Source organism: Mchenga conophoros, linkage group LG16 (genome assembly GCF_057382185.1).
Source record: "Mchenga conophoros isolate Kocher_MC1m ecotype Shallow Benthic linkage group LG16, M_conophoros_male_GT1.1, whole genome shotgun sequence".
Lineage (NCBI taxonomy): Eukaryota > Metazoa > Chordata > Actinopteri > Cichliformes > Cichlidae > Mchenga > Mchenga conophoros.
The window spans coordinates 34,578,201-34,605,646 of record NC_140541.1 but is presented as its reverse complement, the minus strand read 5'-3'; the positions used below and the strand labels follow the sequence as shown (position 1 = coordinate 34,605,646).

Below are 27,446 nucleotides of genomic sequence, written 5' to 3'. Positions count from 1 at the left end.
CGGCATGCCACAGCTGCTCTATCACGTGATGCATACTGCTCCGACTGCTAACGTTCTGAGGTGAGTTACGGCGTGTTGCAAGTTTTGCGAGGTGCTTTCGTGATATTTAATGGATCGGATTACATTTTTTATTTTTCTCCGATATCCGATCCAGTCATTTAGGTCAGTATCGGACCGATACCGATACGTAATATCGGATCGGTCCATCTCTAATATCTATATTATTGCTAATATATATTGTAATATATCTATATCACTAAAGCACTTCTGGATGGATGCAAACTGCATTTCGTTGCCCTGTACCTGTGCATGTGCAATGACAATAAAGTTGAATTCTATTCTATTCTATTAATCTCAATGCAGCTTTTGAGCATCACTTACTGACAACTGGGCTGACTGCCGTAGTGCCTGACAGATTATCAGAAGTGTAAACAGCTGTATTATAGGCCTGGCACAGCATTATCAGGTAATATGTGATTGCCAGCATTCAAGTAATTGTTTAGTTATTGATTACAAAGGATAATGCTGCTAAAATATAATGTTATGGCATTAGAAATACTTACTGGTTTATCATACAAGTAATAAGTATTATTATTATTACTACTACACACTGGTTCAGTAGCTATCCGTCACAATCAATAGCTCCCCTTACCTTACCCTATATATGTATTAGCTGAGAAAAGTTTAAAGTAAAACCAGTTAGCTCCAGCAGTGTTTTGATCAAGGAAATGAAAATCAGCATTCAGGCTGTGTCCGAATGAACTGACATATAAGCATTCAACAAGACCATTCACTACAAACTCATTCACTACAGCTAAGTGGCTGCTAACCTACAAACATAGACAGATGCTGCTGCCTCAGTGTTAACAGTAGCCATGCTCTGAGTGACCTTACTTTTAAACTAAATGATTAGTCTAAAAGTAAATTAGCTTTTAATTGAATCACAAAATTAGTAAGTACTTTCTTTCTTGTTTCTTTTATTCCTAGAAGACCAGATGAAACATCAGGGGACTGAACAGAGATCCACTGTGAATTTTACACTCTTTATTCACAACTTCCTTGTTACAAATACTTCATATAACCTGGCCTAATCTCAAACTTGTAACCCAAAATAGTCTGAAACAATTCACTCGTTCGCTGACTACGTTGGGTCACCTTGTTTAACAGCTCTCTGAGCTCAGCTATTCAGTATTTAGTAATAGTATTTATACACATGTATCACGGGAACAACAACTTTGCTTTAAGACACAGCTAATGGGGATTTTATTAAACAATTAACAAATTAAGCAAAAAGCCTGTCTAAGTTTGCTGGTTTTACATAACACATGTCACAGATAGCGCTGAGACACAAGATGTAGTTTCCTTCCTACTCTTTTGATTTAAACACTCACAGCTTTTCCTGCATATGAGTCACTTTTTAACACCTCCATATTTCATATGGTCTCCCCTTAAACACATCTTAAACGGCACATTAATTTCATTCATGTCATGTGTGTGTATGAGAGAAGGATGCATTTACCATCAGTGAAGGGTGAGTCCTTCAGTAGACAGGGTCAGTGCTCTAATCTGAGGAGGTGATGATATTGTGAGGATATTTAATGAGAGGATAAGAGCAGAAGCGAGAGGTGGGGGAATTAGCCTTTTTAGATATCATTAAACATTAATATTCTCGGGGGACTGGAGCACACTGGGGTCCTTTTCATTGACTTTCATGCTGCGTGCTAATAGAGTTTCACCTCTGGGGACCTCAGCACCCCTCACCCACCCCTAAGTGCAGAGCTAAAGCTAATGGAAGATCAGATCGCCATCCCGCTTCTGAGGATGAGATTAGTGGGTGTGTGTACGTGAGTGTGTGTGAGTGTGTATTCGCTGTATATTGTAAGATTTCGTACTCTCTTTTGCACCCTTTCTATCTTTTGCTCACATATACATGCAAGCGTAGCATACATTAAATATAGCCATTAAAAACTATTAAAATTCTAATGGACTTGCATATGTTACCATAATACTTAATCTGGGTGCCTAACATTGTCTCCTATGGCATGTTATTCTTACAGTATTAAGCAAATTGACGTTACCTGCTCTGTTGTTCAGGGGTTCAATCTGAATGACTGTTTAAGATATTTGCATTTTCACCTGCACGTTTGTGGGATAATCTATAATAAAGTTCAGGTTCTTCTGTGGTTTATATCAGAGACTGCTATAAACGCTCTATTTCAAAACAGCTTCTTTCCAGCCTTGGATCTGTGTGATGTCATGTTCAGGTGATATCCCTAATATAGCCATGTCAGCCATACAGCTATGGGTGTCAGCACTGACGTTTAACTCACTGGCATTTACAATCTTTCATTTTTCATTTTTTTTTTAATGAGAGACAACCAACAAGAGGAACATCGACTTAAAGCTTAGGGTGGACTTATAGGGGGACATTTCAGACAGTCAATAAAATGAGGGGCTGCATCAAGTAGAGATGTACCAGTCCAATATTTGGATCAGATTTCTGTCAGGTCCTGATTCAAAAAACTGGATGTGATAGTATATGCGAGTCTCGTCCTCGCAGTGTACATTACAGATTAATTTAGCACTGGTACAGGATCAGTACTCTGCGTCGGCAGATCCGTTAACCCCTGTGTCTGTATCAGCTCAGAAATGGTAATGGCTGGATTGGTGTATCTCTAGCATCATTATAAGGCAAATGAAGATCGCAAATCACCAGATACTACAGTAGCTTTGCATGAGTCACAGACCAAAGTCCAAGAATATAAATATTCAAATGGAAATGTGCATGAGTCACATTTAAAACTGACCAGATTACTTTGAAATATGTTTTTTTAACTTAAACAAACATAGTCTGGACGTTTGGAATTTCATGTGAATCAAATCATGTAAAAGCAAATGGGTGCTGGTGATGTACTGGATGGTTTTAACCACCTGAGGCAAAGCCTTCCCATACTGGGCGGCGCATATTCCCATACCAATTTGTGATTTTTCCAGTTAGCACGCTTTCTATAGCTCCCTGACACGGGATTAGTCGTCTTAACATTCCTCAAGAAGATTTCTGAGTTTTCTTCGCCAGTGTGGAAGTGTGTGTCGAGCATGGCAGGTGTTCTGTGCATTCACCTTGTCCACCTGAGTGCGTGCCCTTGCCTTCTTTTTAGCTAGAACCTTTTAGATTAATAAAAATTAATTAATTATCAATTTTAATTAATTTAACATTAACTAATTTTTTAATCTAAGCACAGGTTACAAATGTGCATTTTGGACTGTACAATGTTTGTGTGTGTGTGTGTGTGTGTGTGTGTGTGTGTGTGTGTGTGTGTGTGTGTGTGTGTGTGAGAGATATGCATTATATAACAATCAATTATGGAAACAATTATCCAATTGTCCTCTTTATGGCTCCTTTTCTATTGTTCTAAATATCTTTAAAATGGGTGGTGTATGGCACATGGAGCGCCAGCAGAGGGCGGTGACTCCCTTCTAAAGAGAAGAGGCTTGGCCATCAATACAGGAGCTCCTTTGCCCTGTGTGTGTGTGTGTGTGTGTGTGTGTGTGTGTGTGTGTGTGTGTGTGTGTGTGTGTGTGTGTGTGTGTGTGTGTGTGTGGTTCAGCTGGGTGTGGCTGCGCCTGAATGAGCCCATGTGCCCACTCTGCTAAGTGGGATGTGGGCAGATGGTGACACAAGGAGCTGTTATCGTACAAAACCCAAGACACACTGATACTGCAATTAATAAATGAATCCTTTTTCCCCCCCAGGGATTCCACTCGGGTCCTCTCCTCTCTCGGAGTGCTGTCTGTGAACATCTCAACCGCACAATGTAAGAAACATTAAGCACATTTTCATTTTTAAAGTTGAAACCCTTTAAAGCTTGCAGTTCATGCAGTTTGATAACATAGAAATCATCATGGAGTGAACGATGTGCTTTTAGATATTACACATCACCCTTACAGCAGTATTTTTCTTTCTTCCACAGATCCACTTAACCCAGCTGCCACGCTTAATTTGATCTAAATAAGCTTCTGCTGACCAGGCGCAGCAAAGTAAGTGCTTGTACCAAATTTGATTTATCTAAACACACAGAGCAAATTCACATCTTTTCCACGGCCTCAATCACAATCCCCTCCTAATGAATCACTTTTCTCCTCTTTGCACCTGACTTGCATTTTTGGAAAACCAAAGGAGTAACCTTTGCTTTGGGGGAAAAAAAACATCCACAAAGAGTTTTCGGCCTTCCTCCACAAGCTCAATTTTGAAACTTAATTTACTCGAGCATAAAATAAATGTTTGCTTATTGAACTAACTGTAAAGTAACACATAGAAATGTCTTTAATTATGTGGCCACCAATCATGCTTACATGGCTGAAAGGACCTTCCTGAACAAGGACCCTTGGTTATGGAGGTCATATTAGCCTTAGCCACAGATTTACAGAGGCCATGGGAAGCATGTCAGTCATTTTAATTTAAAGGTTTTTCAGTTCAAATGGTTACTATGAGAATGTCTTTCACACATCCAGCCATGCAGCCATAAGTAATACATTGTCAAAGATGATTACGCCTCAGTACGAGAAAAGTGTAGGTATGCATTTGAAAGTGTCTGACAACTTTTATTTCCAGGCTGGAGAGCTTCTATTCTCTCCTAGATGTGTTGACTGGTGTTAGAAAGAGGATCGATCTCACAGAGTTAGCAGAAGTTATATTTGTGACAGTGACAGCACAATAAAAAAATATGATAGTAGCACAGCTGGGCAAATATACATTTTCAAATGAAAATCCCCACTGCTGATTACAAATTGATAGGCATTGACATAAAATCATCAGTTGTTAATACAACTAATGATTTTTTAAAAGCAGGAAGAAGGAAGGGGAAACTTATCCCGTTGGATTATTGTAGACCTAATAAACAATATCTTTTTTGCAGATTACAGATGATAAACTTAGTAAGTAAGACCATCAGACAACCATTGATTGCTGATATTTGCATCTGATATTTGCAGATGGGTGAGTGTGCAGCAGAGGAACAAGGCACCACCTTGTGGCTATATTCATCAATTGCCCCTTACAGGCCAATTATTAGCAGACTTCTATTCTTAAAGAAAGAGACTACTAACAACTATATGATCAAAATTAAGCACCACAAAAATTACCCTACAAAATCAGTGTGAACAGTAGCTGCAGGAAAACTGTTAAATAAAGGATCTATATTTATGTGTCTATATCTAATTTGCATGTTCCGACAAGTTTATAAAATCTTAAAACTAGTAAAAGCCTCATAATTCAGCCAACATGCAATAATTTAAACATGGCCACGCTCTCATATGATCTGTTTAGGTCCATCAGCCAGACGTCCAGTCACCTCATTCTGCTGAAAGGCTGATAGCCACAGGTCACATGACCTGGAAGAAAAAGCCTTGGAGACTTTTGGGATCCCTCTTTGGTCAGACACACCTTCTCATTGTTATTTCTTGCACACACTATGAGTAACTTGACTGATGGGCTTGTCTATTCTGATTGAAAATCTGTGGTGGGAGAGGCTTAGTTTGCTTCAAAAGGAATTGATCCAGTGCAGAAGCACAGGTTTTATCAAGAAAATCTGCTCATTTATTGATAATCTATACTGCAATGCAATAACAAACGCGATTTGAAGCGAGCTACCAATTTAAAGTACGTAATTATAAAAATATGTGAAAAGAGCAGATTAGTGCTGCTATGTCTCGTGCATTAAAATGTATTCAAACTGTTTAAAGCACAGCTACAAAGAAAAGCTGATAAAGCTTTTTTTTTAATTAATTTTATTGTGTTTTAGCATGGACTGGTTATCAACCTGAAGGGAAATCCAAAGGCTGATGAACTGATCCGTGTCTGTGTGAGACCACATTGCTCTGGTGTCCTATATGCACTGCGAACACACCACGCAGGGCAACTCTGGTGAGTAACACCACTCATTTGATCATTCAAGGTTAAACTGATGGGATTTACTCCATTTCATTACTGAAACATTTTAGTAAGCAGGCGTCCTTGCTTTGAAGTTTTGGAAAGGACAACAGTTGATGAAGGAAGGCTGATGATGAAGAGGACGCCGATGGTGTCAATGATTTTTAAATAGTCTCATCTTCCAATGACATGATTTTGTTTATTTGAAATCAAGAGCAATAAGCAAAAGCACTGGTCAACTAAACAATTAAAACATAACCCTAACTAACTAGAACCAGACATACTCTCCAGTTTAACTAATAATTCATAATATACACATTTTAATTGCCAGTTCACTGTTGGTTTCCCCTCTCTCTACATAATGGGAAGAGAAGAAAAAAAGCTGTGTGGCGCAGGGCAGCTCTGCAGTACTTCAATCTGTTTGTGTATAGACCGTATAAACGTAAATTAGCTCTCAACCAGAACAATGCACAAATGTGTAGATCCTAACCTGCTAGGAAGGAAGGGTGTTGTTGTGCCACTGCTATCCACAGACAGAATAAAAGATGGACACAGTTTGAGAAGTGAAGCCAACATCAAACTGCCTTAAACCTGCGTTCTTTTCACTGGCCACAAGGGGCGATACCTGTGGATGCAAAAAAGATTCCTACTTCTATCAAAGTCTACTGCAAACGGGACCTCAGTCATAACCTCATCAGACACTTTCCTGATGAGGTTATAGGTTCACTCAGTCATTTCATGCCACACTGAATAAAACATGAAGCCTATTTTTGTGATATTTGGTCATTCTAACAGGAAGGACGATCATCAGGGGTATGCTTACTGGCTAATGACTTGAGCCTGCAGTTGCACTGGGAGTTACACCCCTTGCTCATCACATTCAGTTTAAAACAGTCATATCAAGGCTTCAAAGACAAAACTTCATAAACCAGTGGGTGAAGCCAAGGTGACTTTGTGCATCTTTTGTACTGTCTCTGCAGCTAACATTAGCCTAAACTGACCTTGTTTTTGCGTAACCTTCTGCACAGTGCAATTCAGCAACATGTTACTTGATTATTGAAGAATGTGATTAGTACAGGTAGGGTTGCGAAGCGAATAGCTCATGTGTAGCAAGCAGTCAATGTAACATCTATTTACTTATGTCTACTACAAGTAAACGTTCTTTGTCTAGATTTTATTTAGTGTTTAGTGTGAGGTAGAATTCCTGAAGGGGAAATTTAGCCTCTAATGCTTTAACACTTTCCAACATAGAAGTGGTCAGTGGCTGCCAAAGAAAGGAATGACCGACATTTTTGAAAACGGCACAACAACGACAAGTCGACACTAATACAAAGCCACAAGAACAGCCATAAGGAAAAACATAGTGCTTAAAGTTTACAGGGAAAGTTCAGAGTTTAGATGTTTTTATCTAACTGATTTAATTAAGATTTGTAGTTAATGGCCTAAAGGCAGATTATCTCAGCTTTCACATTTTACCTAAATGAGATGGTCTACACTCACAGAAAGCAAAATTAGAAGTACATTTGTTTTATTTTGGCCAACTTGTTAAACTGAAACTTGCTAACAGGTTTTTTTTTTTTTCACTTAAACAGCTTCCCTTATTCGAATGACCCAACATTAAGACAAAATACACTCCAGCAGCATCAATATGGTAATACATTTGGAATTTGCAATATTAGCTATAATGTCCTAATAGACAAACAGTGTAGAAATGGTTTAAATTACAGAAATCATTAGCCCTAAATCAAACTCTACAATAGATTCTTGATTGTCTAGTTTATGAGGTGAATTTGCCGCTAACTGGTGACAAAAATGTAGTTGTAGTAGAGTGGCAATAATGCATTGGTCAACAATGGATTATCACACATAGAATAATTATAGAAGTGCTTGTGTGAATTGGTGAATGGGACATGTTGTCTTAAGCGCTTTTCTACTCTCCTGGAGTACTCAAAGCACTATATAAGAATCAGTCCATTTACATGTAGCTGAGTAGGCATCACAGCTGCGTAGGCATCACAGCTGCGTAGACTGTATAGAGTCATGTAGTCTTCATGGTTCAGTGAATCCATGAACTGTCAAGGATACACCTGCTAGGTCTTGGCTTAAGGCACCGGAGTATTGCAGCAGTATTTGGTGAAGTCAGTAACCAAACAGTCTAATTAGTTTTGAGACATTCAGTCTTGAAATGTGGACTTTCAAAGAGGCAGACACATAAAAGCCACTTATCCACGTGACTCCAATGTAGAGTTAATTAAATCTGCCCCAACAACAATAACTACAAATTCATTTACTTTGATGGTACAGATGCAGAATACCCCTTATTCCCAATTAGCTGATATTGGTCTTCCTGCATTTGACTTCATCTTACAAACTACCCTGATGCGCTTCCGGCGATTGTTTATTTCCTAAAGCTATTCAATGCATTTCTACACGTAATCCTATATAACTGAAGTAAATTTACAGTTCAAACACCCATGTGGTAGAGTTATTGAATGTTATGTTATCGAAACATTTCCCTCATTGTTCCTTCTCAGCTGCTTTTCCAATACATACAGTCAATATAAAAATACAAAGCTATTGTGTGGCGAATGTAAACAATACTGAGGCACCAACTAAATGCGGCAGACCATAATGGCCACATATTATAGTTGCTGTGACTGATAATGGCCACCTTCAGCTGTTTTGAAAGCAACAAGGAGGAAAAGGAATAAATGTGTGCAATTCCTTTCAGGTTTTTCCTTCACTGATATATTTTATATTTGTCTGACCGTCTGCCTGTCTGTATTCAAGTCCTTTGAGCTTTTTATACATGTCACTGCATACACATGTATGTGTGTTTTGACACTTTAATACTGGCAGCAAAGCTTCAAGAAAAAATATCTAAGCCGGCTCCCTCTACAGAGAACTGCTCTGTACTGATAGGACTAAGTCAGGAGATACCGGCATTCTTTTCATAACTCTGTAGGGGAAGAAAACTGCTATTTCTAACCATAGCATAATTCATAAATACACAAAAACACGCTAGGGTATTCATACATATACATATAGTTCAGACAATTTCTCTTTCACAAACTAAACTGAACAGGCTAAACTATTCATACAGTAATCAATGTAAAAATCATAACTAAAAAATCCTGTGTGGAAAAATTGAAAAACATAAAGTACATTAGATGCTGTTTAGCTTTTGTGAATGCAACTACTTTGCCTAATGCAGACAGTACCTTGTGTTATTTTGTGGCCCTAATGATCAAGCATTAACAAACTAACTAAAACTGACTTTATGTGCATGTTACGTTCTGTTCTTTCAATAATTGCTGCAGTGTTGACTTTGTCAATAATGAGGATAATTAGAGGCTTGTCTCAAAAAAAGAGCACTATACTGAGTACAGTAGGATCTCTGTTGGAACTGATGGTATGCTGAGTAATTCTGACAAAAGGCTATCTCATGACTAACAGCGATAGAAAGAGTTCATTCCAATAAGTGCAGCACATCAAACTGAAACACTAAGGCTTGCAGCGAGTTATACACACCATTTCTAAAAATGCTGGGATGTTCTTTAAAATGTAAACAAAAACTGAATTAATTACTCAGTTACACTACATTTAACTGAAAAGAGTATATCAGAGATTTTAATTACCTTTAGTATATATATATATATATTTTTTTTTTTTTTTTAATTTACTATAATATTTTACTTTATGAAGCATCCTTATTCCATTACATTCAACTTTTTACTTTTTATTGTATGCTATTTAGCTTTGTACTTAATGACCTCTTCTGTGTTATTTAATCTGACTTAATTTTTTGTATTCTAAAACAATTCTCATTTTTAAACTGCTTGTGAAGGAGAGGAAGCCTCTTCCTGCTAAAAAGAACATGGCACCATCGCTGCATGGTTGCATCTGAACAAACTGCAAGATGTCTGGAACAATGTGCTTTGGCCAAACGAGAGCAAGGTGGAGTTGTCTGGTGTACCACAGAACGACTAAAACAAAAATGACCCAGTCAGTCATCAGCCTGATAAAGATGCTGTAGCTGGACCTTAACTGAGCCATGCATTAACGAACAAATAAGCAAAGCAAGAGCAGGTCAAAGTTGATTCTACAAACTACTAAATGATGGGGTTTTCAAAGTTGTCTTTAGTCTATTTAAATTAAACTGTGGTTTCTTTTCTCCCCTCGGTGCAGCCAAAATGCTTTGTTTATGGTGTGAGCGTGATTCAAACCAACTACCAGATGTATGTTATCAGTTTGAGCTAAAAAAAAAAAAAAAACAACCCCAAAACATTATGTAGCCACGTATGCTTTATATTCTCAATGCAGGAATGTACTGTAGATCTGCACAAGTGAGTACAGGCCAGGAACTAGCTGTGAAATGAATGTAAATTCTCTGTGTTCACAAATAATCCAGAACGCAGCACCTTCTTCTGTACTTACTTTTGTTGCTCCCGCCCCACACACATCTGCCCAATGAGCAGACTGAACATTCTCACACAGTTTGTAATGATGCATTCTGGTTTTCTTGGAGTTCACTTGGATTTGTTTTTCTATGTGAAGGCAAACCTACAAGTTTGTAAACTCATCAACTGATTTTGACCAGAATAAAGGAACTATAGGTGTGAAAAAATTTTTTCACAGGACTACTAAGGTTTTGCATGTCTTCAGTTCAAAAGAGGAGAAACATGCTGATAAACCCTACCCACTTTTAAGGCTTTTAATTCAGTCAAATTCCCACTGAAGTAGAGCTGGGCGATATGAGATTTTTTCATATCACGATATGTTTTTTTCATTTCAGGCGATAACGATATCTATCACGATATAAGCCAAATAACTATATTTGTAAGATTTAAATGTGCCGTTGCTCACAAGTAAAATGTGAAAGAATCAGCAGCTTGTTTTTATTTAAATATTTATTTCCCATAATAAGTTCAACAGGGTAGATGTACTTAAGGAACATGAGACTTTTTCAGATAAATAAAGGCAAATATTACTACACAAAAGGCAGCCGCTAAAGCGTTTAAGTTTCAAAATAGAACAAACAAAACAGACTAAATTGTCAATTCCACTTAGAAACAAAATATTAATTCTAAAAATAAATCTTAGTTTGTTTTACAGAAGAACAGACAAAACTGACTAACTTTTGTCAATATCAAATAAACTGAGAACTAAAAGGAAATTCTCAATCTCTCCTTGTTGTATAGCTTAGCTTTTCAAACAGTTTTAACAGTTACTTTAGTCTGACAAAAGCCGAATGACGAATTAGCGCTTCCAGTCAGAGACTGAGGCTACGTCCACACGTACACGGGTATTTTTGAAAACGGAGATTTTCCGTTTTCGTTTTAAAAAATAATCCCGTCCACACATAAAGGCAGAAATGAAGGAAAACGCTGCTATGAACATGCCAAAGCAGCAGGTGGCGCTAGATTCCTAACTGTGCAGAAATGTTGGCCAATCAGAAGTCTAGAAGCCTCGGTGGGAAAAAGTAAACAAAGCTGGGGCATAGAAGCAGAACCGAGTCGTATGTGTGGACGGACAGTAACTGTGTGTATATGTAAGCATTTAAACACTGCAGAGAGTAGAATTAACAGTAACAGTATTGTAGAAATTCATTTCACCGAAACAATAACGTGGCGCAGTGTGACGCATGCACCAGTTTATTGTATTTCCAGACTTGCTTTCGGCACAATTTACAGTGCGCGCTACTCTGTTTTTTGTCAGACTTGAAATAGCCGAAATACCTTCACACTACGGAACTTCTATGGCTCTTCCGTTTGACAATCTCTCCGGCATTGGAACCATCATCTGTTTTCTCTTCGGTCAGGCTCGGTTGATTTTTCTAGTCGGCACACTCATTTCCTCCATTACGCGCTGGCTCCATTACCCGCTGGCTGCTTCCCAAACAAACACACGTGCGGCTTGGCACTTGTGCTGTACGTAACAAGTCACGCGACGTGACGCTGCGGCTGTGATTGGTTCGGCTCTGCGCTACTTAATTTGGATTGGCTGACCTTTTTTTTTTTTTTTTTTGAGGACAAGAGCGGCGAGGTCTATCGCGATAGCTTAATTTCTCTATCGAGTAAAAGTTATATCGCGATACATATCGTTATCGTTCTATCGCCCAGCTCTACACTGAAGAGATCAACACAGGGCGATAGTTTCAGTCAGAAATAAGCCTAGTTCACAGATTAAAAGGGTATTTATTTAAATTTCGAAAAAGTAGTTCTCTAGGGATCTGTTAACAGAACAAATATTACTGATGTGGTTGTGATACTTTATAATTTAGCATCCTTTTTAATGAATATCTCTTCATTTTAAATTTAATATGTTCATAAACTGATTTGTTTACTTGTGCTTACAGACTGCTTTTGATTCCAATTAGACTAAAGTTCAGCCCACATAATAAGCTTGTGCGTCAGTAAATGACGCACACAGCTCAGACTGGGTGTGTCAAACACAAAAGTATTTAAAGGTGCAAGATATGACAATTTGGGAGTAGGAAAAAAAAAATGCAGCCTTTTCATGACAGCTGACGTGCATCAAAACGCTGCCAGTGTGGGCCTATGTGGAAAACAATGGATATGGGTGTTGTGATGAACATCAGTCATACTGTGTATTTGTGTGCTGCTCTTAATTCTTTGCCAATTTAAATAACAAGCAGAAGCATCGGGATAGGGGCTGAGATTTTAGAGTGCTGTCTGACCAGTATAGCTATTTCTTATCAAGCATTTATAATCACTTGTGTCTCTAAAGCCAGAAACATCTCATTTGGACTTCATATCAGAGAGTATATCTGCAGACTCTACGTCATGGCCTGTTTTAATTAAACAAAAAGCTCACGGGCAGGCGGTTTCCATTCACCTTTTTCCTGACTATTTACAGCTTCACAGCTGCATGCCATGGCCACATCTGAGTGAACATCAAAATGTGTTTTAATGAAAGGATGCCATCCTCATGATGACCCACCCATTATCACTCAGTTCCCCAGATCAAATTCTGATGCCAGGGTTACATATGCCTTAGCAACTTAATGAAATAAAAACAAGTATTTAAATATGCATCAATCACTGCCACCCTGTACTGCATCCAGAGAAAACTATATTTCTCATTTTCTTCGTCATTGTGGTCAGTTCCTTTGATATAAGGCAGCAGAGAGTAGTCAGACTGGGAAACCAAATGTGACATGTTTCTCAAAGTTAGTCATTTTCAAACATTTACTCACTGCCTGCAAGCAGCAGCTGCCAACATATCTTTAAAATGCATATTGAAAAGAGGCAGGGGAAGCTCTGTACACACACCAAAAGCAACATTTTTTTGTATCACAAGAAGGTCTCTGCTTCTGATGGCCTGACAGTATAAAAGTGAAAGCTATTTAGACAGCAGCTTTCAGTCATGCAGTGCTTATTAAAAAACACTGCATGACTTTTAATAAGTGCAACAGCAAAAATGCAAACCCACTAAAAAACTAAACATGTGCCGTTATGAACCAGTGAAAGTGAGAGAAGCAATAAACGCTAGTTAAAGCTCATTAGTGTATTCCCATGAGCAATAAACAAACATGCCATCAGTTAAGGAATGTGTCATTAGTACACTGAAGAAAATAACAAACACACACACACAAAAAAGCAGATGCCATCTGTAACCTTTGAATTGCTGAAGGATGAAGGACACAGAATTTCTTTCTGAATGGAGAGCTTAGGAAGTTCAGCCATAGCTTTAGGGAACTTGTCATTTGTTCTCATTGATTGATTTGAGCGGAAGTGAAGCCAAACGAATCGAGTCACCGCTTGTTTATTTCATACTAAAGTAACCCAAGCTGCAAAGCTCACACTGCAGCTTGCAGTATGAGATTTGAGGGATAAATATTATTTAAGTGATATATCCGAGAACGCCGTGGCACAAGAACGTCTATGTCAGCTTACTTCCACTGATCATAGCAACAAACTTAGACATATTACATTAAGATCTGTGGATCAAACCATGTGACTATTGAAAGAGCTGCTGAATGTGCTGCTGCACATTAGATTTTTTAAAGTTTTCACATTAAAAACTTAAAGAGTCTAGAAATGGAGCACTGAGGCCAGGCAAGGTGACTCCAGTGCCAAATAGAAATCCACCCATACCTAAGGAACATCAGGAGACATGATTATGGTTATATGTTAAACTGGCCAGACAGTTGCAGAATACCACAAAGGAAGCCACTCCTCTCTCAAAATAAAAAGAACAACAGATAAATTATAACACTAATAATAATTATGTAAAACAATTTTTAATCACTGCTTTTGAGGTTTGGTTTTTTTGGCTGATCAAACTTTTTTGTTTTGGAGAAACACTAATGTATGTAAAGAGGCAAGACAGATGGGACGAGACCAGCACTGATGTGGTGACCACAGACGGTGGGATTTGCCAGTTGGTAGCAATGACAGGCTAAATTATTATTAGCAACGAGACTCTGAGATAAGAGGCTGAAACAGCTACGAGTGGGAGAAAAGGATTACGCTCAATGATGGAGCCTGGAATCTCCACTGGCGATAAACTGTTAGCTAAAAAGTGAGGGGTGATGAGTGACCTAAACTTAAGAATATAAATCTGATGAAGCTGTTCTGGGAGAAAGAACAGTCAGTTCAAAATGTATCCTGGATGTTGTTTAGGTCTGATCTGCAGCTACTGAAATAGTCAAAGTCGCTGCTGTTAATAAATCCAAGAGGTTCTCTCCCACCAGCACCGGCAACATGTGCTTGCTCGCTTATGTCTTGATAAATTTAGATTATGCTTGTTTGTGCTTGTGATTTAGATTAAGATAAGATCAGACTGTGGTACTTTAATGAACAAAAAATAAATAAAAATCAGCAAAAAAAAACAAGGTAATTACGAAAAGTTTCATCTTATTCTTGTTTATTCTTGTTTAAAAGTGCCACCAAGCAGGTTTTCATCCCCAACTGTTATACAGTATTCGATACATCCTGATGTAATATTTAATGGATATCTGGTTTGTGTAGGCAGGATGTGAGTGTTCAAACAATGCTGTGGGCATTTTTACTGAAAAACTCTGTGGGAAGTCATTTTAGTTTGATCTCGGGAACTGGTGTTATCCATCATCGTGTTTTAATTTGTAAACTAAACCGCTTGATTTCTGCAATTCATCTCACGGTCATGAAGAAAAATGTTTTACTGGAAATGAAATTACAGACCATGCCAAGTCATTTGTTATCTACTGAAATATATATCCCACCTGTTGAGTTTACTTAATTGTAAACCCATTTTACATTTAATAAATGAAATTGTTTAATTTTTAATAGAGTTTAATTATTTTTTCTCTGGTAATGGATACTGTGGTGGATAAACATTTGGAGAAAGTATTTTTTGCTTGGACTTGTTCTTTGCTTAACCTGCAGTTAAGCAAGAATAATCTAATGTGCAAGAGGAAATGATATACTCAAGATTAAGATGACCTCACTGTGGCTTCTCTTCTGTTACTCTACCTTTCTGACAGGCTTTCACAAGAGTTCCTAGTGAAGATGGATGTTTTGTGTGAACATGTGAAAAACAATATATATCTCACAGTGACTATTACCTCATTTGACCTTTTCATTCTCTTCAGAAAAGGTCAAGGTTCAGTTTGATACTGTCACCATATTAGGAAAGATAATAGCTTGAACCTGGGAGGTCCTTGGGGTGGGGACCATGCAACTTACACCATGTTAGAAGCAGGTTGCTATGAGGGATGGTGTATTGGTTCAAAATATGTTAATATAACTTTTTTTTTTTTTTTACCTAAAGCATCATTAGGGGGGAAATGGTTTAAGACTGACAAAAGTGTCCTATAGCCCCTCCCCCAGAGCAAAACTGCAAAATAATGACTTGCACCTCATGCCCTGCTTTAGACACACATCTGAATGCTGCAGGTATCAGGTTTTGAAAGCAGTTACAGTAACAATCACGAGTTTTGTCAACTCTAAAAAAAAAAAAAAAAAAAAAAAAAATACTGGCACCCACCAGTGCTACAAGTACCTCTCAGACTCCTAGCAGATTAATTTGGAAGTACCCGGTTAAGTCCTTCTAGAGTTACCACGTTCACAAGATTTTCAGAAAACGTGACCACTGACCCTCTGGTCCCTGGGATTCAAACTAAAGATATTTTAGTAGATGCAGTGATACGAATTTTCTAAATCCTATGTTACCTCATTCTCGAGTTACAAACTTTAGTGTCTATGCCGCCCACCCTTCAGGGTGACAACAATACCCCATCTGGCTTTTATGGCTGAGGGTTAAAAACATTTCCTTTCTCTCCACATGGGATCACTGTCTTTGCTGTGTTGCCGACTCTTCACAGTCTGTTCTGTGTGTGTGCAGAGCTGCAAGCTTCACCATAAACTACCCATAATGCCCTTTTCATTCCTGCTGTGCTAACTTTTTTAATGAGCAATATACAGACTACCTAATGCAAGATGCGAATCAACTGCCCCCAGCGGTAACATTATAGTGGAATAGTAGTGACACAGTGATATAACAAATATTCAATAGTCAAATGTAAGCACAAAAGTAGCCTAGGGTAGAAAAGTGGGTTTGTAAAATAAGGCTACGTCTACACTAATCCGGATAACTTTAAAGATGGCATTTTCTTCTAAAAACGCTCCGCGTCCACATTATCGTTTTCATCCACACGGAAAACGCCACGTCCCTGTACTACGAATGTGTGAAACGTAAGACGATTCGACCTGTGTCATTTCCGTCTGCCGTTTATTTACTTTCCGGCTCTTGAAACGTTGCGGCAAAATGTTGAGGGAAAGTGCCGAGTTTTATCTGGAGCATGTACAAACTGATATTAATCTTTAATAATGCTGTCCAAATTGAGAGCAAGCAAAAGAACTGCTGTACAATTCTGTCCTCCATCTTAGTTGAATTGGTCACATGACTGCATCACATGACTAAAATGCATCACAGTTTTTGAAAGCCTCCATTTTTGCAGTCCACACTGCGACGCAAAAACGGCATTTTCAAATTTATCCACTTTGGAGAGCGTTTTCAAAAAACTCAGTTTTCCTTGACCAAAAACGCCATCTCAGTGTGGACGAAGGCCAAAACGGAGAGAAAAAGATGCGTTTTCAAACAAAAATGCATTTACTCTAGCAGTAACTAAAGTAACATAACTTTGTAACTCCCCAGGAGTCTGCACAACATAATACAATTGAAACTGAAAAATATTTTCTACCAGAAATGTTGTATTTTGGGTTTGGCCTGTTAACCACGTGCTCAAGGCTTTCTTTTAATACTGCTTATTATAAAACTTTTGCTCTTCCTGTCATATGAAGTGCAACTAACAAGTGTTCCAGTGAGGTCATTTGTTTACACTGAAGTCATATATCGCCAGCTGCGAGTGTCTCCTTACATGTAGCCTTGCTGTACTTGACTTGAAAGACTTTATTAAAAGAAATGTCAGAAAAATTTTTAAAATAAGAGAAAGAAAAAAAAATGCATAAAATTCTATCAAACAAGGTCAGGAGAGCTTCATTGTCTTGACTGTATTCAATTGCTTTGTTGCTTTATTTCAATTGCAAGGCCCATTTAGAGGTAGTAAAAAAAAAACCAAAAGGCAAAATGTGGACGTGGAGGATGCTGGTTAATGAACAAGATAGTAGAAAGACCAAATGTACTTTTTTTGTTCATGGTTCTACCATAGTGGATAAATTACACAGAACACTGGCTACTTTGCATGCAGGGTCCCCCTCGGGATGCTTACAGCACCAGACGTATCTATGATTTACAGACAATGACAGCAGCATTATCAGAATGGGGAGAAATTAATAAAAAAAACAAACATGGGAAAACAATAAGATAAGAGGAAAGCTTGCAAGTGTCATTGTTGTCCCGAATAGTAATTGGCAAATGCTCGGTCAATCAAAACATATTCTATGAGTTCAACAGAGTCCTACTAAAGTGGGTAGTGAACTGGAACCATTCAATTTCAGACTCTTAATGCTCCTTTTGCTTGTAGCAATACAGTGACAGTGTATGCAGCAAGGAATTACTTTATCAAACAGCAAATGCAGCTTTAGTGTGTGGTTCAACAATATGTGCAAGTCAACCCACAATGCAGGCAAACCAAATACTTGGTTAAATGCAGATTAAAGGTCAATCGCATGTTTTTATTTGTTTTGTTTTTTTCCAATTATGTCATTATTAAAAGGTAAAATCACAAAATCCGAGATGTGGTACAGAAGTTGATTTTAGCAATAGGCTGACAGAAAGATTTAGCATCCATGTTCGATGGATTTACCAACATGTCACTGAGAATATCCTGGCGCCCACTGCAGTTGTTTGCCACCTCCAACCTCCCCCCAGACCCTGAGGGGGACCCTAATCTGGGGCACTCGTGTCTTCTGTCCATATAAAAGAGGACGCTTGTCCATGACGAAATGGACAGGTCTGCTGCGAAACTCATCTGAATCGGGGACTATTTTCGGGTTACACTACAAATGTGACCTCACCATTTTTGATTCGCCCACATGACCCAACGTCTTGGCCAATGGCTTGGCGGCTTTTTGTCTCGTCTTGGTGGTAGGAAGATATATTATTTCGATTCCGATTGATTCATCTTTTGTTAACAGCTGAGGCGGGGGTCATCTCTTTGGAACTGCGATCAGGTAAATTTATTATTCTATTTAAAGATGATGTCCCATGCGTTTTGATTAAATTTTTCTGGCCAAAGGTTAAGAGTAAACGTCTTATTTAGGATGGCTTTTCTGGAGAAACACATTAAGATCAGACTCTGAATTGCTTTAAATTGATGAGTTGAGATGTTTTATCATGTTAATTTATCCGATAGTTAGTAGAAATTTGGGGTCATGATTAAGGCTAAACTCAACTCTTAGATGGCAGCTTTTCATGTTGAATGCTTAAATGTGACTTCTTGGTGCAGAATGTCTTTCAAGGTGACTGTGCCAATCTTGCACTGTTGGTTACAAATATAATTTCAGTTCATGGTGAACCGGAAAACCTGAATACTACAATTTTTACATAAGCAGGGGAGACATGGTTTCACTGGTAGCAGTGTCTACTTAATCAACCAACGACCCTGTAAGAGAGGCATGCTCTCCATTAACGATTACTGACACGATGTACAAAATAAATAATTTCTCTATATATTCTTGGGAAAACTGACAGCTAATCACAACGACAACACATGTTAGCCATCCAAGCTAATCCTAAGAGGCAGAGGAACAATGCAAGCGGCCGCCGGCCTGTGAGTCTAATTTAAGCTGAGATCTTAACCAGGCCGACTGATTGGAGATGACAGGCTACAGCCAGCTTTTGGGGGCAAATGGGGGGGACTGGCTGGATGGTTGCTTACAGACAGAGGTGCAGCAACAAAATTCTCCTCGGCATATGTAAATTCAAATATATTATTCTCTTTCTGCTCTAATATAACTCAATACCCTAAATGCATCAAGGCTGTTGTTTTCTGAGAGACCATTTTGATTTTTTAGAAAGGGCTCTTCTGTGGAGCGAAGGTGCTAATAGGCCACAGAAGCTAGCAGATGATAATTAATCCAAACAAAATGATGACAATTGTTCTTTGAGGTTATTCTTGCAAAAGATGTCCCCGGTAAGCAAAATGCACAAAATTGTTCCACTGATATATATATATATATATATATATATATATATATATATATATATATATATATATATATATATATATATATATATATATTTTTTTTTTTTTTTTTTTTTTTTTTTAAACACATCACACTCTTTACCCATATGGAAAAGATATATATAAATCTTATAAAGTTTGTATCTGATCCCTTGAAAAATTATATAATGAAACTTGTATGTTTTGGATACTTACTAAAACAATATATGAAAGTAGAGCTGGGCGATAGAACGATAACGATATGTATCGCGATATAACTTTTACTCGATAGAGAAATTAAGCTATCGCGATAGACCTCGCCGCTCTTGTCCTCAAAAAGAAAAAAAAAAAGAAAAAAGAAAAAAAGGTCAGCCAATCCAAATTAAGTAGCGCAGAGCCGAACCAATCACAGCCGCAGCGTCACATCGCGTGACTTGTTACGTACAGCACAAGTGCCAAGCCGCACGTGTGTTTGTTTGGGAAGCAGCCAGCGGGTAATGGAGCCAGCGCGTAATGGAGGAAATGAGTGTGCCGACTAGAAAAATCAACCGAGCGTGACTGAAGAGAAAACAGATGATGGTTCCAATGCCGGAGAGATTGTCGAACGGAAGAGCCATAGAAGTTCCGTAGTGTGAAGGTATTTCGGCTATTTCAAGTCTGACAAAAAACAGAGTAGCGTGCACTGTAAATTGTGCCGAAAGCAAGTCTGGAAATACAATGAACTGGTGCATGCGTCACACTGTGCGCCACGTTATTGTTTCGGTGAAATGAATTTCTACAATACTGTTACTGTTAATTCTACTCTCTGCAGTGTTTAAATGCTTACATATACACACAGTTACTGTCCGTCCACACATACGACTCGGTTCTGCTTCTATGCCCCAGCTTTGTTTACTTTTTCCCACCGAGGCTTTTAGACTTCTGATTGGCCAACATTTCTGCACAGTTAGGAATCTAGCGCCACCTGCTGCTTTGGCATGTTCATAGCAGCGTTTTCCTTCATTTCTGCCTTTATGTGTGGACGGGATTATTTTTTAAAACGAAAACGGAAAATCTCCGTTTTCAAAAATACCCGTGTACGTGTGGACGTAGCCTCAGTCTCTGACTGGAAGCGCTAATTCGTCATTCGGCTTTTGTCAGACTAAAGTAACTGTTAAAACTGTTTGAAAAGCTAAGCTATACAACAAGGAGAGATTGAGAATTTCCTTTTAGTTCTCAGTTTATTTGATATTGACAAAAGTTAGTCAGTTTTGTCTGTTCTTCTGTAAAACAAACTAAGATTTATTTTTAGAATTAATATTTTGTTTCTAAGTGGAATTGACAATTTAGTCTGTTTTGTTTGTTCTATTTTGAAACTTAAACGCTTTAGCGGCTGCCTTTTGTGTAGTAATATTTGCCTTTATTTATCTGAAAAAGTCTCATGTTCCTTAAGTACATCTACCCTGTTGAACTTATTATGGGAAATAAATATTTAAATAAAAACAAGCTGCTGATTCTTTCACATTTTACTTGTGAGCAACGGCACATTTAAATCTTACAAATATAGTCATTTGGCTTATATCGTGATAGATATCGTTATCGCCTGAAATGAAAAAAACATATCGTGATATGAAAAAATCTCATATCGCCCAGCTCTATATGAAAGTAATGTGAAAGTGGCCACTTTCATGAGTTAAGTCATATACGTTTTTACTATTTCTTTTCCATATGGGTATGTTTGAACCACAGGAGGCAAAAACACTAAGTGATTTCTAAAATACTAAGGGTCGCTTTTCAAAGAGCCTTTTAGTATAGTTACTGACCAAACTGTTTGGGTGAATGTGATTATAAGATTACTGCATGTGATTTATAGAGAGTATTTTCATGAAACTGGATAATCAGAAACTTCTGCTTTCGTTTTAGTAAATGCTTATAAAACAGGCATCACATTTATTTTAATACAAAAAAGTGTATCTCACCAATTTGGTTAAACATTTTACTGTAACTTTTCCTGTTATAGTCCTGAGTTATTTTTGTTCCCAATTCCGTCTGTCCTTGTAGACACAATAAACAGACATCAACAAAGATCAGATGGCATTCAACTCACACTCGTTTATCACCAAAGACAACTATCATTTGTGTTGGATGTTCGACGCTGGAAAATAAAGATACAAATTTAATTTAAAGTAACTGGAAATATCAAGGAATTGAGCAGCATATTTATTTATAGGACTATTTATGGTTATATAATACCATCAATAGCCTTTACCAAAATAGTTTTTTAACCTTTTTATATAGCTTACAGTTCAGTCTCTGTTTTCGGTTGAACATGCTCCATGATTGTTAAAACAGGACAGAAACGATCAGGGCTTTATTATAAATATACACTGAATACAAAACCCATTTGCTATACGGATTTAATCAAGCTTATAGAGTGCAAATTCTAAGAAACACCATTTAAACACCACAAAAAGTTATATTATGACTAATATAACTTTAAAGTATCTGAGATTACGAAACATTTTAATTAGTACAATTCTACAGTATCATATATATTTCTGCATGCAAGTGTCTGTGTGCACATGTAAATAAATAAATTAGGCCTTTAGAGTTTTTCTGTCAAGCTATCATTTTTCCATCCGACATGTTGTTTATAAAATCTTGAGTAATTTCTTTTTTCCCCCCATGACGTCCTCTACACATTCCTTCATTTACTTTCAAAAAGCTTCCACTTTAAAAATCTGCAGCATTCAAGCTTGTATTTTGTTAATTACAGTAGTTGTGGATTAATAACTCAGTGTCATCTGAAAAGAGGCTTTTAGCTGTGCAGTTACTTTGAAGTTAAAACTATAAAAAGAGCAATAAACTGAACAAAACACAAAAACAAAACAATATGTTAAAGGTTTATGCCTATTTAAGGTCTCACAACTCATGATTTACTTTGTGGTTTTTCATTTGAGAGGTTATCATTTTTGATTTGGACGTCATTTGTCTTTCAACTGAACTATGATTCATATTATGAAAGCAGCTCCAAAAGCCTGCCTGTTAGCGTCATTGAAAATGGTGCACTTGCTTTAACTGGATGATGGGTTGATTGTTCCTTTGTGTTAAATCTAATCTAAATTTATTCGTAAAGCATCATTTCATAAAGAGGTGGTTCAAGGTGTGTTCTTGCAGTCCTTAAAAATTAACACAAGGTCTATTTACTTTGCTTTTTAAAAAGACTGTGATTGGTGCACTGATGATAAATGCTATCTCACTTCACTTTGAAAAACCCTAGAACAGGGGTAGGCAACTCCAGGCCTCAAGTGCCGGTGTCCTGCAGGTTTTAGATGTGTCCTTGATCCAACACAGCCGACTCAAATGGCTAAATTACCTCCTCAACGTGTCTTGAAGTTCTCCCGAGGCCTGGGAATGAACTAATGATTTGATTCAGATGTGATGACATAGGGTGATGTCTAAAACCTGCAGGACACCGGCACTTGAGGCCTGTAGTTGCCTACCCTGCCCTAGAACATGTAGAATTACCAGGTGACCCAAGCGGTCTAATAGGTGTGTGTACTGAAAGCATGTTTGGTACGTATTAAAAAAAAAAAAAAGGCACTTGTTATGCTCGTGCCTGAGTATGTTTCATCGGGAAATCTACGACTAAACTGACGTACACCTCCAGAGAAATGAACGCAGCCCGCAGCTATTGTGGTTGTCCTGTTTCACCTGATTCCTCCTGTGCATTTTTTACTACTTTTTCACCCGAGTTTTTGAATTTATGAGCGAGGCACTTGCAATCGTTTCCTTAATATAATGAATAACAATCATAGCATCAATTTCTGCATAAATGTCTGCAAGCTCTTGGAGCGAGATTGGTGCAACTGTCAGAGAGGATGTTAGGGGCTGTATAATGTATAGATGTAACCATGTATCTTGGATAAAAACTAAAGAATGCTCACTTACAAAGAAATGCACAAAGTTACAAACTGTGGACACTGTGGAGCAAAATAAACAAAAAACACTATAAAACATATAGCCTTCTTACTTTTAATTCTAAATATATTATGCAAAACGTGTAAAAGACAACCTCAACTGGCTTTCTTTAACAGACATTATGCTGAGTAAAGCTAGCTATCCATATAGCATGACAGTCTGTTAAAACTGTGCACAACCTGTGACTACCTTTCACAATAACAAGAGACAGAAGCTGAAGAAAAGAGAGCAGAGATGGACCAGAATAAACTAAATAAAGTGACCAAGTGAGAGCTGTGTAGAGGGATTTTACATGCATGAAAGTATGAAAAAAAAATGAAAGACCTAGGCCATAAACCCATGAGGAAACCATTTACTGAGCTAGGGCAAAGGTCTGTTTTCCCAGAGGCCTCTATAGGAGCACAGACGTTTCCCCATCATAGCCAATCAAATAAATCCTGGCAAAATGCATGTATAAAGAAAAATGCTCTATACAGAGAGTTCTTAAGAACGAGAACTAAAGATGCTGAAATCAGATACAAAAGATATAAAAATAGGTTAACTAATATACTTAGATTTAGTAAAAAGGAATACTATAAGAAGCAATTAGATATAAATAGAAATAATAATAAAAGATTATGGGAAATCCTGAACAGTGTTATAAAATGTGGGACTGGACAAAAGAACTATCCCAAGTATTTCATTTGTAATGACCATGAAGAATACAATATGGATGTTGTGGCAAATAGTCTCAATGAATTCTTTGTAACTGCTGGACCAAATTTAGCAAGAACAATCACTCATCCTGGGAAAGCACAGGAAAAACCCGATACACTGATTGACAGAAATCCATATTCTATGTTTCTCACAGCCGTTGATGAAAATGAAGTTCTTGAAATTGTCAAAAAATGTAAAAATCACAAATCTTTGGATTGTAATGATATTGATATGATAGTGGTTAAAAGAGTCATTGAGGCTATTATAAAACCATTTACATACATCTGTAATTTATCATTTCAAACTGGTCGATTTCCAGACAGAATGAAAATAGCAAAAGTTATACCTCTATACAAATCTGGAAACAAACACCATTTCACAAACTACAGGCCTGTCTCTTTACTACCTCAATTCTCAAAAGTTCTTGAAAAACTGTTTAAAAACAGACTGGAAAAATTTATAGATAAACATAAACTACTCACTGAGAGTCAGTACGGATTCAGATCAAGCAGATCAACATCATCGGCACTATTAGATTCAATAGAATACATCACAAATTCCATAGACAAAAAGCAATATGTGGCTGGGTTATTCATAGACTTGACAAAAGGCATTTGACACTATAGATCATGATATATTAATAAGAAAACTGGAACGTTATGGTGTCAGAGGGGTAGTTTTAGATTGGGTCCGGAGTTATTTAAGTGACAGAAAGCAGTTTGTGAAAATAAATGGTGGTTGCTCCTTATGTATGGACATTGCTTGTGGTGTACCCCAAGGGTCAGTTTTGGGTCCAAAATTCTTCAACTTGTACATTAACGACATCTGTAAAGTGTCCAAAGTATTAAAAATGGTTCTCTTTGCTGACGATACAAACATTTTTTGCTCTGGTGATGATCTGCAGAATTTATTGGAGGATATGACTAATGAAATAAGTAAAGTGAAGTTCTGGCTTGATAAAAACAAATTATCATTAAATTTGAATAAATCTAAACTTATGTTATTTGGAAATAGTAGTTTAAATACAAATGCAAAGATTCAAATAAATGGTGTTGATATTGAAAGAGTCAGTGAAAATAAATTTCTGGGGGTAATAATAGATGAAAAACTTAACTGGAGAGCTCACGTAAGATATATTCATTCCAAAGTATCACGAAGCATTGCAGTACTAAACAAGGCAAAACAGGTATTCGACAGAACATCACTTCATATTCTCTACTGTTCACTGGTTTCACCATACTTAAGCTATTGTGCAGAGGTCTGGGGCAATAACTATAAAACCACATTACATTCACTTTTTACTCTTCAAAAGAAAGCAATTCGAATCATCCACAATGCAGGTTATAGGGAACATACAAACTCACTATTTTTGCAGTCTGAAATATTGAAAATTGACGATATAGTGAAATTCCAAACAGCACAAATTCTATTCAAAGCAAAAAATAAAGAACTGCCAGGTAATATTCAGAGTATGTTTTTTTTGAAAGAAGGAAGTTATCATTTAAGGGGTTTTTGTAACTTCAAAACAATGAAGGTACGTACTACAAGAAAAGGCTTTTGTGTTTCTGTTCAAGGAGTGAAACTATGGAACAAACTGAATATGGAATTAAAGCAATGTCCAAACATAAAACTGTTCAAAAAGAGTTATAAAAATATGATCTTCTCGATCTATAAAGAAAAGGAAAATATTTAAATTAAGTGAATGTCTCTATTTAAAAACAAACAAACAAAAAATTCATGATGTGATATTATAGTATATAGTATATCAGAAATCTGTTCACTATTTTTATTACAAATTATATCAGTAAGGAAGCTGACTAAATATTCACTGATAATTTATGGGACAGGGGTGGGATTAAATAAGTGTATACTTCTTCCCACTCCCTTTCAACATGTAAATTAATCAGAATGTTTTTTTGTATGTAATTTGTATAGTATATTTTTTTTCTCTCATTTCTTTTCTAAATGTACTTGTATATTGTTCACATGTTGAAATAAATTACCAATCAATCAATCAAGGCACTTTCATACTGGCTTCTCTTTTCAGACACGAAAGCTAAAACTAGCTGTCAAACTGTAAGTGTTTTTGCAGCTCTGTGCAGGCCAGTCTTAATAGTGACTAATCAAATGAGTCATAAGTTGATTTTGTTTGAAAATAATGTCAACGTCTAAATAAAAAGCATAAAAAACAATGTTAAACACTGTTCCACAGGCCCATGGTAAATATTAAGACCACACAATTTGCCGTTTTGGGTGTGTGGTCTATTTAATTTTTTTCCAATGACAGCAAATTTATTTGTATTATATATACTCCTGAGAGAAGAATGAGGTATTATAAACTCATTCTAAGAGCCCACTTATCCAAAAACAATATTAATACTATAATAACACGAAACATCAGAATGCAATGACAAAAATCTATTAGAACCTGCACATCACTTTGGTTTTCTCTCAGATATCTTGATTACAACTGTTCCTACACTAGCTGCCTCTGAGCTGCAAGGACAAGAGCAGGATTTCACCTTCCCCCTCAACTGAAAAGTGAAACATGTGCCATCATAGCCTAGGGAGAAGTGATATTGTTTTAAAAATGCACATATTTGCAGACGCTCTGCAGAAACATATTCCTAGCATTGTAGAGTGTATATTACTTGCTTACAGAAGAGTTCAAGCTGTCTCTTCTGTACACTTAGGGAATCATGACTTGAATTCAGTAATGCCAATGTCATAGCATGTCATATTTTCAGGAAGTCAGGGAAATTGTCAGGAACCCTTTCCTTCCTGACATCTGAGCAGTGTTTGGGAGGGAGGAGTCATTACACCAAACAGGAGTAGAATGGTGCCTTAATGCACTGGATTGAGTTGAATAATGTATACAAAAACATTCAAGGTGTTTCCAGTGGATTTTTGTCACTATTTTATGAAGGAAGTCTACTGGGCTCATAAAATTATTAACTCTTTTTTAATGCTAGCTAAGATACAGCAGCTACGCTTACTCCGTGAACATTAGTCTTCATCCGTCCTATGTACTGATTCTTGAAACGGAGTCTCGCACTACAGACCCCAGTCACATATTTTTACACTTCAAATTTGTTTAGTAAGTTACTAAATTTGGTCTCGTCACTCTCTAGTTTCTGTTCTGTCATTGTCTCTCTTTGCCCTCTTCCACTGGTACCTACTCGGGTTTGGCACTGCTCAGCTTATAGGGTTTTCTAGGTAGTAGTACAT

General features: G+C 37.3%; 1 protein-coding gene across 6 annotated transcripts in view; it reads left to right on the top strand.

The window, feature by feature from the left end:
* Positions 1–27,446, top strand: part of pcbp3 (poly(rC) binding protein 3) — a 90,966-nt gene that overhangs the window by 28,616 nt on the left and 34,904 nt on the right. For 4 of the 6 annotated variants that reach the window (XM_085249480.1, XM_085249479.1, XM_085249478.1 and 1 more), the window contains exons 2-5: positions 3,754–3,815; positions 3,972–4,038; positions 5,327–5,432; positions 5,802–5,923. The gene's annotated coding sequence lies outside the window, so the exon portion shown is untranslated. Of the gene's footprint in view, positions 1–3,753; positions 3,816–3,971; positions 4,039–5,326; positions 5,433–5,801; positions 5,924–13,148; positions 18,571–27,446 lie in introns of those variants that run through there. The other 2 variants (XM_085249476.1, XM_085249477.1) reach the window with 2 other exon arrangements.